This window comes from Vigna angularis, chromosome 10 (genome assembly GCF_016808095.1).
Source record: "Vigna angularis cultivar LongXiaoDou No.4 chromosome 10, ASM1680809v1, whole genome shotgun sequence".
NCBI classification, from domain to species: domain Eukaryota; kingdom Viridiplantae; phylum Streptophyta; class Magnoliopsida; order Fabales; family Fabaceae; genus Vigna; species Vigna angularis.
The window spans coordinates 2,389,742-2,406,008 of NC_068979.1; the positions used below are offsets into that span (position 1 = coordinate 2,389,742).

At 40.7% G+C, this 16,267-nt stretch overlaps 1 long non-coding RNA gene across 1 annotated transcript; it reads left to right on the forward strand.

Annotated features, from left to right (window-relative positions):
- Positions 1 to 443: 443 nt before the first annotated feature.
- On the forward strand, positions 444 to 8,264 carry LOC128194266 (uncharacterized). Its single transcript, XR_008245646.1, has 2 exons — positions 444 to 877; positions 7,903 to 8,264. It is a non-coding gene; the product is annotated as an uncharacterized LOC128194266 (long non-coding RNA).
- The last annotated feature ends 8,003 nt before the right edge of the window (positions 8,265 to 16,267 follow it).

A 16,267-nucleotide genomic window follows, 5' to 3' on the forward strand; every position in this document is an offset into this window, starting at 1 on the left:
GGAAGGCGTTAAAAAAATTGATGAATGAGATGCTGAGATGACGAACGAACGCTCGTCCACCAGCGAACGAACGCTCGTCCACCAGCAAACGAACGCTCGGCGACCACCGAACGAACGGTCGTCCAGTGTGGAACGAACGGTCGTCCAGCGGTAAGAGGTCGACGAGTGTTCGTTCGCTGGTGGACGAGCGTTCGTTCGCTGGTGGACGAGCGTTCGTTCGTCATCTCAACATCCCACTCATCAATTTTTTTAACGCCGTCCAGCCAACTTAACGGAAAGGACTCAATTGATATAAACTTTCAAAATTAAGGACCATTTTGATACACTTTAGAAAAAGAGGACCTATCTGAGACATTCCTACACAAATAGGGACGTCAAAAAGGATTAAACCAAAATTTAATGGATGGAGGAGGAAACTGTCGAAGAGGGAAAAAGCAAATAACCTTTGGGCCTTGTACCTCCGAACCAAAATACGAAGGGTAAATTGGGAAGTTTTGGAAAAATATCTGAGAGGGATAAACCGGTAAGAGATGAGTGTTTGAGAAACAACAGAAGAGAAATGAGAAAAGCGAGAAGAGAGAAGGATGTCGTCGTTGTCAAGCATGTTTGGGTGTGGAGTGGTGATGGCGCCACCACAAGCACTGGGAATTGGAAAGAGAAGTGACGGAGTATTGACGATAGTGTGTTCGTCTCGACCGCAGAAGAAAGCGACTGCGCATCACATGAAGACTCGGCCACGGAAGACGCAGCCATGAGATATAAACCGCAAGCCAACTGTGTACGATGTTATGCCTCCTCTTCCTCCGGATTGGACTCTCGTTATTCCTGCTGACGCTTCTTCTGCTCCTCCGCCTCCCTCTGCCTAGCCACTCACTCGGTACTGCGTCGTCGTTTTCATGCTTTCTCTGTTTTCTTCAAGCCTCATATTCGCTACTCTTTAAACATTTTATCTTATATTTCTTGTTTAAATCTCAAATGAAACTTTTTATCTGTGCAATTGTTTTGGATGAATTCACTTTCTTAGGTACGGTGAGCACGAGAATTCGATTAATTTGCGAACTGATGGTTAGGTTTTCTGAATGCGTCTAGTATACGTCAATTTTTAGACTAAAACTAGACACTCTCCCTACACACTCAGGAACCCTTTGCAACTTCCTTTACCTTTATATTTCTGAATTCTTGTAGACAGATGTTCTTTCTGCACTACTTTTCTTCTTACAGTTTTCTTTTTCACATTTTTTTTGTCTCTTATTTCTTTTCTCCACTTAGCTATGTTCTCGCATGTATACATATACTAGAGAAATTAAAGAAAGAGGCATAAGTGGACCAATATCGAACACCTTCAACTCAAAACTAAGGCAGTAGGAAAAATATTTGAATGTACAGTCTGACCAAGGGTCTGTGTAAATATCTGTAATGGAAAGTAGTTACTGCAGAAACAGAACAGAACAAAGCTGTTAATTACCACACGCTTGTGTTAACCAGAATACTCTCCCTTAATCCAAGTTCTCAAAAGGAAACAATTCGTATTTCATTTCTCAGTTTTACAAATTCAGACACTCAGACAGCATAATTCAACTGCTTTTATGTTGACTTAAGAAGTCGTATTCTTTACAAGTTGGTCTAAAGAATCAGTTTATCATTTGTATATGTGCTGCCTTCCCATCCTTTCTCTTAATCACAGTATTTCCCATTCCTTCTGCTAACAGAGTGCTAATGTATGCAATTCTAATCTTAATTATTTTGCTAACGTCAAATTCATTCAGCACCTCTCTTTACTCAGTCATATAGTTTTAACAACCAGTATTAAAATACCAAAATAGGGAGATCAGTCACCGCCAACAATACTGGATCCTAATCAGAATCTCGAGCCACATTTGTTTTTGGTCTATTTCCCTTTTGCATGCCAACACTCAGAAGCAAAATGGCCCGACACAGTTGTAACAGTGTATTTTTTTTTCTTATTAAAAGTGTCTTTCCTTGACTTTTACCATTTCCTCCTCCTCCTCCTCTACTTGAGAACTCTGAACTATCTTCACTCTCTTTCCTTTATTCGAGTGCCAATTTCCCTTTCCTCTTGCTTGTACCCTTCTTTCCATCTTTCCTATGACCCATTAGTTTTCTCATAAGTTTGAACTTGCACATGTTTGATCTGTCTCTCGTCTGGACTTTCTAAACACGAGTCTTTGGTCATCATGTGTCTCAAGTCATTGAATGTTTAGTGCGTGGAGAAAATATTATTTACAGGATATATTGTAAACTCAAGATTCTAACATTATTTTAAATTTAAAATGCTTTTACATTGTTGCTATATTGTATTTTGTACATTTATATGGTATAGTAATCTATTTGTCTTAAGTGATGTATGGTATATATTACCAACTTTAGTCTATTTTTATTTACTTATATTACTGCTAATAAGAATGTATTCATACGTTTTTATGGGTTTAGGGTAAACTCAAGATTCTAACATTATTTTAAATTTAAAATGCTTTTACATTGTTGCTATATTGTATTTTGTACATTTATATGGTATAGTAATGTATTTGTCTTAAGTGATGTATGGTATATATTACCAACTTTAGTCTATTTTTATTTACTTATATTACTGCTAATAAGAATGTATTCATACGTTTTTATGGGTTTAGGGTAAACTCAAGATTCTAACATTATTTTAAATTTAAGGCTTAATTACCTACTTAGTCCCCATGTTCCGAGGTAATTTGCTGTTTAGTACCCGGTTTTAAAAATGTAGGCATTTGATACCTATGTTTTGAAATTTGTATCAATTGAATCCTACCCACTTAACGCCGTTATAAATCTAACGTTTTTTCTGACTGTGTATGTGATTTGTGGACGAGCGGTTATGGACGAGCGTTCGCTTCGTTGGACGAGCGTCCTCTTATGCCTTATCATTTTATGGTTTTTCCGTAGTTTTCCAGAATAAACTATGGTGGCGACTCCCAAAAAATCTTTTTTTCAAACCCCTGCGTTTTCTTTTTCGGATCGTTGTCCCGTCGCGATTCCGGTTGCGACACTTGTCTATTCTAAAACTCGGGAAGAACATGAAGATCACCTTAGGGCAGTGCTTGAAGTGTTGAGGGAAAGAAGATTGTATGCCAAGCTATCCAAGTGTGAGTTTTGGATGGAAGAGGTTCCTTTTCTTGGGCATGTGATTTCAGCTAGAGGAATTGTTGTCGATCCCGCTAAGGTGCAAGCAGTACTTCAGTGGGAGAGACCTAAGACTGTTACAGAAATCAGGAGCTTTGTGGGTCTAGCGGGCTACTATCGTCGTTTTATTGAGAGCTTTTCCCGGATTGTGGCGCCGTTAACAAAACTGACTAGGAAGGATCAACCTTTTGTTTGGACAGACTATTGTGAGACTAGCTTCCAAGAGCTAAAGAACAGATTGACTAGTGCACCAGTTTTGGTTATCCCTGACACAGATAAACCTTTTGAGGTTTTTTGTGATGCCTCTCATCAGGGATTAGGGTGCGTACTGATGCAGGAGAAGAAGGTAGTGGCATATGCATCAAGACAACTCAAGGTTCATGAGAAGAATTATCCCACTCATGACTTGGAGTTGGCACCTGTGGTATTTGCTTTGAAGATTTGGAGACACTATCTGTATGGCGCGCAATTTCAGGTGTTCAGTGATCATAAGAGCCTGAAATACCTCTTTGATCAGAAGGAGCTTAATATGAGGCAAAGGCGATGGATGGAGTTTCTTAAAGATTTTGAATTTGATCTCCTTTATCACCCTGGGAAGGCTAATGTGGTGGTAGATGCATTGAGCAGGAAGTCAGTGCATATTTCAGCCTTAATGGTCAGAGAGTTAGAGTTGGTAGAAAGCTTCAGAGATTTGAGGTTGCAGGTAGAATTTGAAGCTGACAGCATCAGATGCAGTAATTTGGTGGTGTCCAATGACTTGTTGAAGCGTGTTAAAGAAGAGCAGTCGAAGGATGTTGAGCTCCAAACGTCATCCAGTTTGATTGGGACTGAGCAGGGAAAGGATTTTGCCTTGGGGGCTGATGGTATCTTAAGGTTCAAAGGCAGAGTCTGTATCCCTAGCAATTCAGAAATGAAGAGGTTAATCCTTGAGGAAGGTCATAAAAGCCGTTTTAGCATGCATCCTGGCATGACTAAAATGTATCAAGACCTCAAGGAGTCTTTTTGGTGGTCCGGTATGAAAAGAGATGTAGCTCAGTTTGTTGTCTCTTGTTTAACTTGTCAGAAAGCTAAAATAGAGCATCAGAGACCAGGAGGTTTGTTGCAGCCATTGGAAATTCCAGAATGGAAATGGGATAGCATCGTTATGGACTTTGTTACCCATTTGCCACGCACTGTTCGAAGACATGATGCAATATGGGTAATAGTGGACCGATTGACCAAGAGTGCCCACTTCTTGGCAATCGATTTGAGGATGTCTATGGCGAAGTTGGCACAACTGTATGTTAAGGAAATAGTGAGGTTACATGGGGTACCTTCGAGTATTGTATCAGATAGAGACCCAAGGTTCACATCCAGGTTTTGGCAAACTCTTCAGAGTGAGATGGGAAGCAGACTTCAGATGAGCTCGGCTTATCATCCCCAAACGGATGGACAGTCTGAGCGGACAATCCAATCGCTTGAAGATTTGTTGCGGACTTGCATTTTGGATCACCTAGGGGTATGGGATGAGATATTGCCACTAGTTGAGTTCACTTACAACAACAGCTATCAGACTAGTATCGGCATGGCACCGTTTGAAGCGTTGTATGGGAGGCGCTGTAGAACACCTCTTTGTTGGTTTCAGGATGGAGAAGCAGTTTTGACGGGACCAGAAATAGTTCAGCAGACTACAGAGAAGGTGAAGCTTATACAAGAAAGGATGCGGGCGTCTCAGAATAGACAGAAGTCCTATGCTGATCGGAGGCGCAAGCCGTTAGAATTTGCAGTTGGGGATCATGTGTTCCTACGAGTGACTCCTACTACCGGTGTAGGAAGAGCCATTCGTGCTAGGAAACTATCTCCTAGATATCTTGGTCCTTACCAGATTCTACGACGTGTAGGACCCGTAGCTTATGAGATAACCATGCCACCTCGGTTGGCAAACTTGCATCCAGTGTTCCATGTATCTCAACTGAGAAAATACATGTCTGATCCTTCTCATGTGCTTGAAGTTGACGATGTGCAAGTCAGAGAAGATTTGTCAATTGAAGTGCAACCAATAAAGATTGAGGAGAGTCAAAACAAACAACTTAGAGGAAGAACTGTCAGACTTGTCAAAGTTATCTGGAACAGTGGAACGGGCGACTCTACCTGGGAGTTAGAGGACGAGATGAGAGAAACCTACCCACACTTGTTCTGATAAAGCCTAATTTTCGAGGACGAAAATTTTTGTTGTTGGGGAGAATGTAAAGACCGCACGTCCCACTTTCTTTTGAAAGTGGGAGGGGCGGCTACCTAACAGAGAAGTGGTGAGGAAGGGAGGCACGTTCCTGGAAGTGGAAGGGGGCGGCTGCACGATGGAAGTGGGCGGCTGGCTGCACGTTCGTGTAGTGGTGGGGGGCGCTTCAAGTGGCAACAGCAGCTGGTGGATGGTGGGGTCTTCCCACTTTGAAAGTGCTCCAGCCACCAAAGACACCATCATCTCCTTTGTTGGTGGGCATAGCACTGAGGAGTGGCTATGGGGAGCACCATTTCTTCCTTCTTAAAGGTAGAAATCGTGGATTGAAGGGGTTGGATGCTACATCTGGAGAAGGGAGAGGCTTGCTGCAATTTCGGGAAAAGAAGAATTGGAGTTTTGCTGCAAAAATCTGAAGAGTGAGAGGAGAGCTCTGGAATTTCAAGGAGACCTTGGGAGAGAGATTCAAGATTCAAGGAGGTCTTCAAGAGGTAAGGGGAGCTAGATCCTTTTTTCTGGATTTTATGAACCATGTATGTGTGTACTGAAATCTATAATATAGTGTCGTTGATGAACAAATTTCGTACTTAGAGTGACTTTGTTGTGTATGAATCTGTATGAGTGATGGTAGAATATTGTTGTTGAAGCAAATCTGGGAAGAAGGGGATGAAAATGGGGTTTCTGGTTTCTCTCCGGAAATCTGGTGCGATTCTGCAGATCGCGCGTTCGTCCAATTTGGTGAGCCAAATTGGACGTTCGTCCAAATGGCTCGACAAATTAGTGGTCGGCCAAAATAGCATGAGCGTTCGGTTTTGTGTTAACGAGCGTTCGTTCGTTTGCAGTGATATATTAGACGTTCGTCCCAACTGTATACAGGAATTAGTAATTTTAGGCGTTCGTCCCTAAATTGATATTTAAGTAATCTTGAGCGTTCGGTATATGGTAATAGAAATTGCAGTCGTTCGTCCTTAATGGATTCTTAAGTTTAATCTTGATCGTTCGACCTTAAGTTGATACTATTAAGTCTGGATCTCTAAACGTTCGGTTTCGGTGTATTAGTCAGCGTTCGGCCTTGGTTAATTGTGATTGTGAGCGTTCGGCCGTTAGTTGGTATTCTTAGGATTGGATTTTGACCGTTCAGTCATAGTTTAATTCTCATTGTGAGCGTTCGGTTTTGGTTTAATTCTGATTGTGAGCGTTCGGTCTTTCCTTGATTCTAATTGTGAGCGTTCGGTCTTGGCTTGATAGTTTTAAGTTTTGGAATTTTGAGCGTTCGGTCTTATTCTGTTGAACGTTCGGTTTTGATAAGGTATTCTCGCTTCTGAGTGTTCGATTTTAATTTGGATTCCTTAGTTTGGATCATAAGCGTTCGTTCATGGATATTTGTGATTGTGAGCGTTCGGCCATAATTGGATATTATAATTTGAAATTTTTAACGATCGGCCTTATAATATTAGTGAGTTTGAGCGATCGTTCTTAACATTGTATTTTTTGGATGTGTGTGAACGTTCGTTATTTGATTGTATGAATATAATGCATGATATTGGATTTTCTGAATGTATGAACGTTCGTTATTATTGGTGAAATGAAACGTATGAAAATTGCATGATATTAGTCGTATGAAATCTGAGATTTTGGGGTGATTAGAACGAACGTAATTATGCAATTATGATGAGAAGTGAACTGAAAATGTAAATGAACTCCCCATGAAATTCACGTTCGTACTGGACGTTCCTTGACCGTTCGGTTTTCCGTAGTAATATGTTTGAAATGTTGATTCGGTCATTTGGGTAAATTTGTGGTTGAGGACGAGCGTCCTCGCTCTAAAATGTTCTATTTGAGCGTTCGGTCAAGTACTGTTGAAGCTAATGTTTTTGATAAACTTCTGTCTCTTTGTAATTGTCTGTGTATATGCAACTGTTTATCTTAACCGTTCGTAAATACTTCTTTAAAAGTATCTTAGTTTATTTTTCAAGTTCTACCAATATGAGCTATTAACGTTCGGTCTTATACCGAGCGTTCGTCCATATATTAAACTAAACGTTCGTCCTAATCTTATATTGAACGTCCTGATTGAGAATTTGAGAATTTGTAAATGTATGACTGTGGGAAGTTAATGCTGGCTGTTCGATCCTGATATTCCGTGACTACTCGTCCTCACATAGAGGGGGTATGCCATGCGTGGGAATGGCAGGAGGTCCCCGTCACATAACAGTAATTTGGACGGAATGGACTAACCTCGGGTGGCAGCTGATGAGAATGCCAGTTACCACACCACCCGGGTGCGTGAACGCCTGTAACTACGCAGATTTCATACAGTCCGGACGGTCAGTCGTGTCGAGTCTTATTTTGTGCATGCGTTATAATGCCTTGATATGTGATGAATTATGTAATGAATTGTATGACTGATGCATGAGTTAAATTAAGTAAGCTTACCCTTTCGTTTCCTTGTGTTGTCTATTGTCCTTGTACGTCCGTCTTGTCATTGCAATGATCATCCGTGTGGATGTGAGCAGAGGGAGACGAGCGATTGGAAGAGGCGCTGAATGAAGAGAACCTGGTTGATGTCGAAGTGAAGACCGAGCAGTGAGGCGCTCGGCCAGTTATGTAGCCTGTATTAGAGTGGTCGTTCGACCATCTTGTCTTGTTATTTTATTCTGATAGACCGTTCGGTATTTGTGCCGTGTAAACCGTTCGGTCAAGTTTCATGTACGTTCGGCTTTTTCATTTATAACTCTGAAGACGTGCGGCTTTGCGCGTCTGTTTTGTTATTATTGTAAGACTGTACTCAAGGACGTTCGTCCTTGAGCGTTGTTTTGTTTTTAGTTGGAAAACTGTATTGAAATATTATTAAATGTGATTTTCTGATTTTATGGTTTATGCTGTATTTTTGGGATGTCACACTTCCAGTATGCTCCAGGGCGCGAAACGGACTAACCTCGTGAGGGTGGTAGGGTGGAACCCATTGGCAATGGCTTTGCAAAGCAGTAGAGGCCACCACGAGTGCATAACCCGCCATAGCTCGGTAATCATTCTGGTCCAGACGAGTCGGTCTATAAAGTAACAAGTCGGGGTTTAATGTAACAAGTCTTGTGATGTTAGTTTACCATGTATGAGTGACTTTTGCATATCATGTTGGATTGTATAACATGTTTTTTTATATCTAGCTCACCCTTGCATTGTTTGTGTTGTGTGTTGTTTGGGAATGTTTCTTTGGCGATGATCATCCACTTGGATGGGAGCGGATGGCGAGGAGAATACTTTGGAAGCAACTCTTGATGAAGACGGCAGTGCTGCAGCCTAGATTAGCTAGTCTTATTTCATAATTCTTAATGTTTGGAATAACTCGTGTGTATTTTAAGTTTTAAATTCTCTGTGATTTTCATGGAGAAATTCTAAATACTCTTGTTGTCAATTCCGCACTATTCTAAGGATGACTGTAATCCTTAAATTACTCTTGACTGCTTTCTTATATTATGTATGATGACTCTTTATTATATATGCATGATGTATATTTTTGGGACGTTACAGTTAGTATTATAATATATTTTTTAATGAAGTCTGGTATTAGTTGAAAACAAACTCAACCACCAAAATACTTTCCTTTACCATAGAAATAATCCTAAAATTCTCTTGATCATTAACTTTCAGGTTAACTTTTTCTGTGATGTATTTGAAGACTAGTTATCGCAACTCATTAATGTTTTTGGACTATTGAGGTTAGGCCAGGAAAGAAAATGGCCTTGTCGTTGTTTATAATGTAATCCACCAAACATTTTACCTAGAACCAAATTCAGCATTATAATTTAAAATATGTTGGTTATTGATTGCATCAACAATGTTATGGTTATTGAAGTAATATAAAATCTTTGTTTTGTAATTATTCTTTCAATAAATTTGTAAAACAAAATATAACTTTCAATCCTTAAATCAGAATGTACGAAAATAATTTTTTTAATATTAAAAATATGTAAATATATTGGAATTTGATTTAAAACTATTTTAACTTCGTTTTAATCATCACTTTTTTTATTTTAAAAGTTCACATTTTAAACCAAAAGGCTGAATACTGTAAGGAATCATAATTAAAAAAAAAAAAAAAAAAAAAAAAAAAAAAAAAAAAGAGAGAACGGGGAGGAAGGGACGTGCGCTGCCACAAAGGGGCAGTGAACGTTGCTTCCCCTTTGAAAACAAAACCAAAAGAAAACAAGAAAAGGAAAGAGAAGAAGAGGGGAAGAGGGAAGAGTTTGGGAGGCTCGTGGGAGATAAAAAGGGGTATGGGTCTGCACTTAGGGAGTGAAATCATTGCTGCCAAGTTTCTGAGAGAGGTGAAGTTGAAGCTGCAAGCAAAGTTTGGTTCTGCAAGTTGGGGAAAAGAAGAGGAGGAGAACTTTTTGAGTTTGAAGGAAATCAAACTCTCTGGAAGTGATTCAAGGAAGTCTTCAAGAGGTAAGGGGAGCTAGATCTTTTGTTTGATTGTTGATATATACTATGTTTAATGCAAATCTGGGAAGTTGGGGATGAAAAATTTGGGGTTGTTCTTGGTTTCTGGGTTTTCTGGAAAATCTGCAGAAATTCTGCAGAAACGCCGTTCGTCCAATTTGATTTCAAATTGGACGTTCGTCCAAAATGACTGAACGTTCGTTCAAGTGAAATTGGTCGTTCGTCCAAATTATTCGGTGGTCGTGAGCGTTCGTCCTAAACTTAGTATTTTAGTGGGACGTTCTTGAACGTTCGGCCTTGGTCTCAAGACGAACGTCCATAGGTTGTAAGTATAGCGTTCGGCCTTGATTATTTTAGCATTCGGTCTTAATTGAGTAAAGTGATTTTAGAACGTTCGTACAATGGGCTTTGAGCGTTCGTTGTTAAATTGGTATGCATAGGTTTCAATCTTGAGCGTTCGTTAGTAAATTGGTAACTGTAGCGTTCGGCTTAATTCTTGAATCTTAAAACGTCCGCCGTGTTGAAATAGTGATCACAGGCGTTCATCCTCCAAATGGTGTCCGTCCTGATGTTGAACGATAGGTACTGGTTTAAGTCAGATTTTGAACGTTCGGCCTGATATTTGGAGATAACGTTCGTCCAGTTTATTTAGTGACGTTCGGTCAAATGGTGTTCGGCCATTTACTTGGAAATGGCGTTCGTTCGTTTTGGTGAATAAGTAATTTTAGACGTTTGTTCTTATCTTGGTAGTTCAGGAAGCGATCGTTCGATCTGGATATAATTATTTTAAGTTAGTGATCGTTCATAACGAACGTTCGGTTTTGATGACGTTAAGTTCAGATAGAATTCTCCATAAGCAGCGTTCATCCAAGATAGTTTTGTGAGCGTTCGTCCTTTGTTTTGTGAGCGTTCGTCCTTTTTAGTATTCTAAGTTTGAATCTTTGTCGTTCGGCATTGGTATGGTTGTGATGTGAGCGTTCGGCCTTGGTGTTGCTGTCATTATGAGCGTTCGGCCTAGGATCTGATAACGTCCGTTCTTATAGTATTCAGGAATCAACGTTCGGCCACATAGTGTTGAATCCAATATGACGTTCGGCCTAGTTGTATTTAGCGTTCGATTCTAGCGTTCGTCCAAACTGTGTTAAATCTCATAGCGTTCGTCCAACTAGCATGGTAGCGTTCGGCATTTGTTTTCGGTGAATAGTGTTCAATCAATTTTAGCGTTCGGCCTATTTGAATCTAATAGCGTTCGTCCTGAGTATCAATCTCAGCGTTCGGCCTTATGGTGTGATCGGTTAAATAGCGTTCGGCCTGCTGGTAATAGCGTTCGTCCTAAGTATCAATATCAGCGTTCGGCCTAAAAGTGTGTTCGGTGAAATAGCGTTCGGCCTGTTGGTAAATAGCGTTCGTTCAATACCGTTCGGCAGATAACGTTCGTTCAAATAGTGTTATGAAAATAATGGGTTTCAAGTTCATTTCTCTTGAATTGAATTATGTGCAAAATGTTTGGAAAATATATACTGTGATGGGATTTATGTGAATGTATGAAATACGTTGGATTTAATGTGATATCGTGGAGGTAGCTGGTCATTCATAACTTGGGATAAGGTTTAACGTAACAGTATAATTCATGGACGTAATTCCATGATCCTCAAGGAGAGGATATATGGTGGTGTTTTGGGGTTGTATAGAATAATTACATGGTAGCTCAGTTTTGGGGGTCATCCTGAATCTCCAATGGTCCTTCTTCTCATGTAGAGAGGATTGAACATGTGGTGAGGAGTAGCAGGAGGTCCTAGTCTTGGATGCTTCCATATGATCCAAGGTGAGTAATAACGGATTAACCTCGTGATTGTGGCCGGGCGGGAGTGCCCAAAGTTCCATCAGGCGGTAGTGCCTAAAGTTCCATCAGGCGGTAGTGCCTAAAGTTCCATCAGGCGGTAGTGCCTAAAGTTCCACCAGGCGGTAGTGCCTAAAGTTCCACCAGGCGGTAGTGCCTAAAGTTCCATCAGGCGGTAGTGCCTAAAGTTCCATCAGGCGGTAGTGCCTAAAGTTCCACCAGGCGGTAGTGCCTAAAGTTTCATCAGGCGGTAGTGCCTAAAGTTCCATCAGGCGGTAGTGCCTAAAGTTCCACCAGGCGGTAGTGCCTAAAGTTTCACTAGGCGGTAGTGCCAGGGCGGGAGTGCCCAATTTCATAAAGCCACCACGAGTGCAAGACCCGCCATAGCGGTAATCATTCTAGTCCGAACGAGTCGGTCAATAAAGCAACAAGTCGGGGTTTAAAGTAAAAAGTCTTGTGATGTCAGTTTACCATGTTTGGATGAATGTTTACATGTCATGGGAGTGTGTGAAATATGGATCAATGAGTATGCTTTAATTGTTCGAATGATTGCATAAATTAACTGTGCTGTATGTATAACATGCTTTTTATATCTAGCTCACCCTTGCATTGTTTGTGTTATGTGCTGTTTGGGTATGTTTCTTTGGCGATGATCATCCACTTGGATGGGAGCAGATGTTGAGGAGGAAACTTTGGGAGCAGCTCTTGATGGAGACGGCAGTGCTGCAGCTTAGATGTCTAGTTTTTATTTCGTAAACTCGTTTTATTTGGAATGATGTTTTGTGTATTTTAAGTTTTAAATTCTCCGTAATTCCCATAGAGGAATCCTAATACTCCAGTTGTCAATTCCGCACTATTCTGAGGATGACTGTATTCCTTATTTAACTCTTGACTGCTTTCCTATATTATGCATGATGAGGTCTTTATTATATATGCATGACGTATATAACTGGGATGTCACATTTATGGTATCAGAGCAGTTCGTCCTTAGGATGACCTTTGTGTTGTGGGTTTGCCATGTCTTCTCTGTGAAGAATTGAGTGTAAATGGTATGACTTACCATTTCCCCCGAATCTATATAGTAAGGTGTATATCTAACTAGAAGTTTTAAGAACAGAAAACGTCTTAATAAGAGTAATGAGGGTGCCAGTTGTTTCCTAATCATGTTCCATAAGGATGGGACTCCCAATGTAAACTTTTCAGCTCTTGAGAACCAGAGTGTAGACCTTCTGGTTGTGAATGACTTCATGGATGTTTTCCCAGGAGAAGTTCCTGGTTTACCTCCTCCGCGAGAAGTGGAGTTCTCTATTGATCTGGTCGCTGGAGAAGGACCAGTATCCATGGCTCCTTATCGGATGGCTCCAGCTGAGCTGGCTGAGTTGAAGAAGCAGATTGAAGAGTTGTTAGAGAAACAGTTTATCCGGCCAAGTGCTTCGCCGTGGGGTGCGCCAGTGTTGCTAGTAAAGAAGAAGGATAGTAGCTCAAGGTTGTGCGTTGACTATCGACAGCTGAATAAGTTGACGATCAAGAACAAGTATCCATTGCCGAGGATCGATGATCTGATAGATCAATTGCACGGAGCTACGGTATTCTCCAAGATTGATTTGAGGTCGGGTTACCATCAAATTTTAGTGAAAGCCGATGATGTGCAGAAGACGGCATTCAGGTCCAGGTATGGCCACTATGAGTATGTAGTTATGCCTTTTGGTGTGACTAATGCTCCAGCCATCTTCATGGACTATATGAATCGAATTTTTAGACCCTTCTTGGACAAGTTTGTGGTGGTGTTTATAGATGACATACTTGTCTATTCTAAAACTCGGGAAGAACATGAAGATCACCTTAGGGCAGTACTTGAAGTGCTGAGAGAAAGAAGATTGTATGTCAAGCTGTCCAAGTGTGAGTTTTGGATGAAAGAAGTTCCTTTTCTTGGGCATGTGATTTCAGCTGGAGGAATTGTTGTTGATCCCACTAAGGTGCAAGCAGTACTTCAGTGGGAGAGACCTAAGACTGTTACAGAAGTCAGGAGCTTTGTGGGTCTAGCGGGCTACTATCGGCGTTTTATTGAAAGCTTTTCACGGATTGTGGCGCCGTTGACACAACTGACTAGGAAGGATCAACCTTTTGTTTGGACAGACCGTTGTGAGACTAGCTTCCAAGGGCAAAAGAAAAGATTGACTAGTGCACCAGTTTTGGTTATCCCTGACACGAGTAAACTTTTTGAGGTTTTCTGTGATGCCTCTCATCAGGGATTAGGGTGTGTACTGATGCAGGAGAAGAAGGTAGTAGCGTATGCATCAAGACAACTCAAGGTTCATGAGAAGAATTACCCCACTCATGACTTGGAGTTGGCAGCTGTAGTTTTTGCTTTGAAGATTTGGAGACACTACCTGTATGGTGCGTAATTTCAGGTGTTTAGTGATCATAAGAGCCTGAGATATCTCTTTGATCAGAAAGAGCTTAACATGAGGCAAAGGAGATGGATGGAGTTCCTTAAGGATTATGACTTTGATCTTTTATACCATCCCGGGAAAGCCAATGTAGTGGCGGATGCATTGAGAAGAAAGGCAGTACATATTTCCTCATTGATGATCAGAGAGCTTGAGTTAGTAAAAAGCTTCAGAGATTTGAGGTTGCAGGTAGAATTTGAAGCTGACAGCATCAGATGCAGTAATTTGGTGGTGTCCAATGACTTATTGAAGCGTATTAAAGAAGAGCAGTCGAAGGATGTTGAGCTCCAAACGTCATCCAGTTTGATTGGGACGGAACAAGGAAAAGATTTTGCATTGGGGACTGATAATATCTTAAGGTTCAAAGGCAGAGTATGTATCCCTAGCAATTCAGAAATGAAGAGGTTAACCCTTGAGGAGGGTCACAAAAGTCGTTTTAGCATGCATCCAGGCATGACAAAGATGTATCAAGATCTCAAGAAGTCCTTCTGGTGGTCGGGTATGCAGAGGGACGTGGCACAGTTTGTGGCTTCTTGCTTGACTTGTCAAAAGGCAAAAGTGGAACATCAAAGACCTGGAGGTTTGTTGCAACCGTTAGAGATTCCCGAGTGGAAATGGGATAGCATCGCGATGGACTTCGTTACCATTTGCCACGCACTATTCGAAAACATGACGCAATATGGGTAATAGTGGACCGATTAACCAAGAGTGCTCACTTATTAGCAATTGATTTGAGAATGTCTACGACAAAGTTGGCTCAACTATATGTTAAGGAGAAGAAAGGTTTTAGAACAGATGATAAAGGGTGGTTGTAGTATAAGTTGCTAAAGAGGGTATCGAGAATGATCAGAGAAGTTTGGGTTGGTTGAGATGTTTAGAGTTATGAAGTTGTATGTTGTGATAAAGTTAATTTTCTTTGGGTATGGTTTTATGGTGAGATGTTTAGTGTTCGGCTGAGTTTGATCAAGAGAGAAGTGGATATTGAATGATGGAATGCAGAAGGCAGTAAGTTAGTAAGTTCAGATAAGGTCAGAGGATTGGTATTATTGGTTAAGATTATCTTGAGGTTTAGAGGATTAAAGATAGGGTTTATATTTTGACGACTCCGAGTTGAAGAGGACAATCCTTGAAGAAGAAGGTTTTAAGTTAATTTTGACGGGATGAGTACAAGAAGAAGTATGAGTGATGTGGCGTTTGTGGAGTTAATCTAAGAGCTCAAGTTTGAAGTTTATATGGAGTGCTTCCTTGACAAGGAAGGAGAACGAAGGTGGTGCATCAAGTGTAGTTGAGCGAAAGATCGAAGCAAGTGTTATGAGAATTCAAGATGTCTGCAAATTGTAAATGAAGAAGAGATGATGTTGTTCTTTCGTAAGTTTGAGGTGTGATTCAAGGGAAGGGTTTTGATTGGTTTTCTGCAACAAGTATGGGATTTTATGACTTGAAGAAGTGGAATTCACTTTGGAGTGGGGTCTTAGGCAACATCTGCGTCCGAAATTTTTGGGTGGTTCCTGTTTAAGTCGTGTAGTGTAAGAGGAAGATGGAGGTTGAGTTAGAGCAATAATATTTAGACTCAATATAATCATAAGGAGAACTACAAGGTTGAGGAATCGCAGAAGAGAAATAGAGGACATGTTGGCATAGTCTAGTATAAGTCTTGACAATCAGGAGTGATTTCAGGCATGGTCGTTTTGTGGAGTAGAAAGCAGTGTTGAGGAAATGGAATGACAAGGCTATTATGCAAAGGGAGAGTTCTCAGAGTTTTGGTAAGGCCATAAAAGTCCTGAGAAAGGTTCTTCGAGGGTGATCTTTTGCTGGTTACAGTTGTCATGAAGGAAGTGTCATTTTAAGTAAATTGGTTAGTAAGGAAGTATGAGGAGCAGAGTAGCGCAGCAGATGATGCTGAGCATGTTATTGTCAGAAATAGGTATGCATGAAGAGCTTTCAAAATTGTGGATTAGTAGTTTGTGAGGGACGAATTCTTTGAAACAATATTGGTGTTGTCTTATGAGCATGAGTTAGGAGTGTTTAGTAATCTTCAGGAGTCAGAAGTAAGTTTAGGTGTGAAAGAAACATGTATCAGGCAAGGAAGATAAGTGAGCCTTCGGTTGCAAGCTACAGGATCAACTTTAAAGTGAAAAGTATTAATGG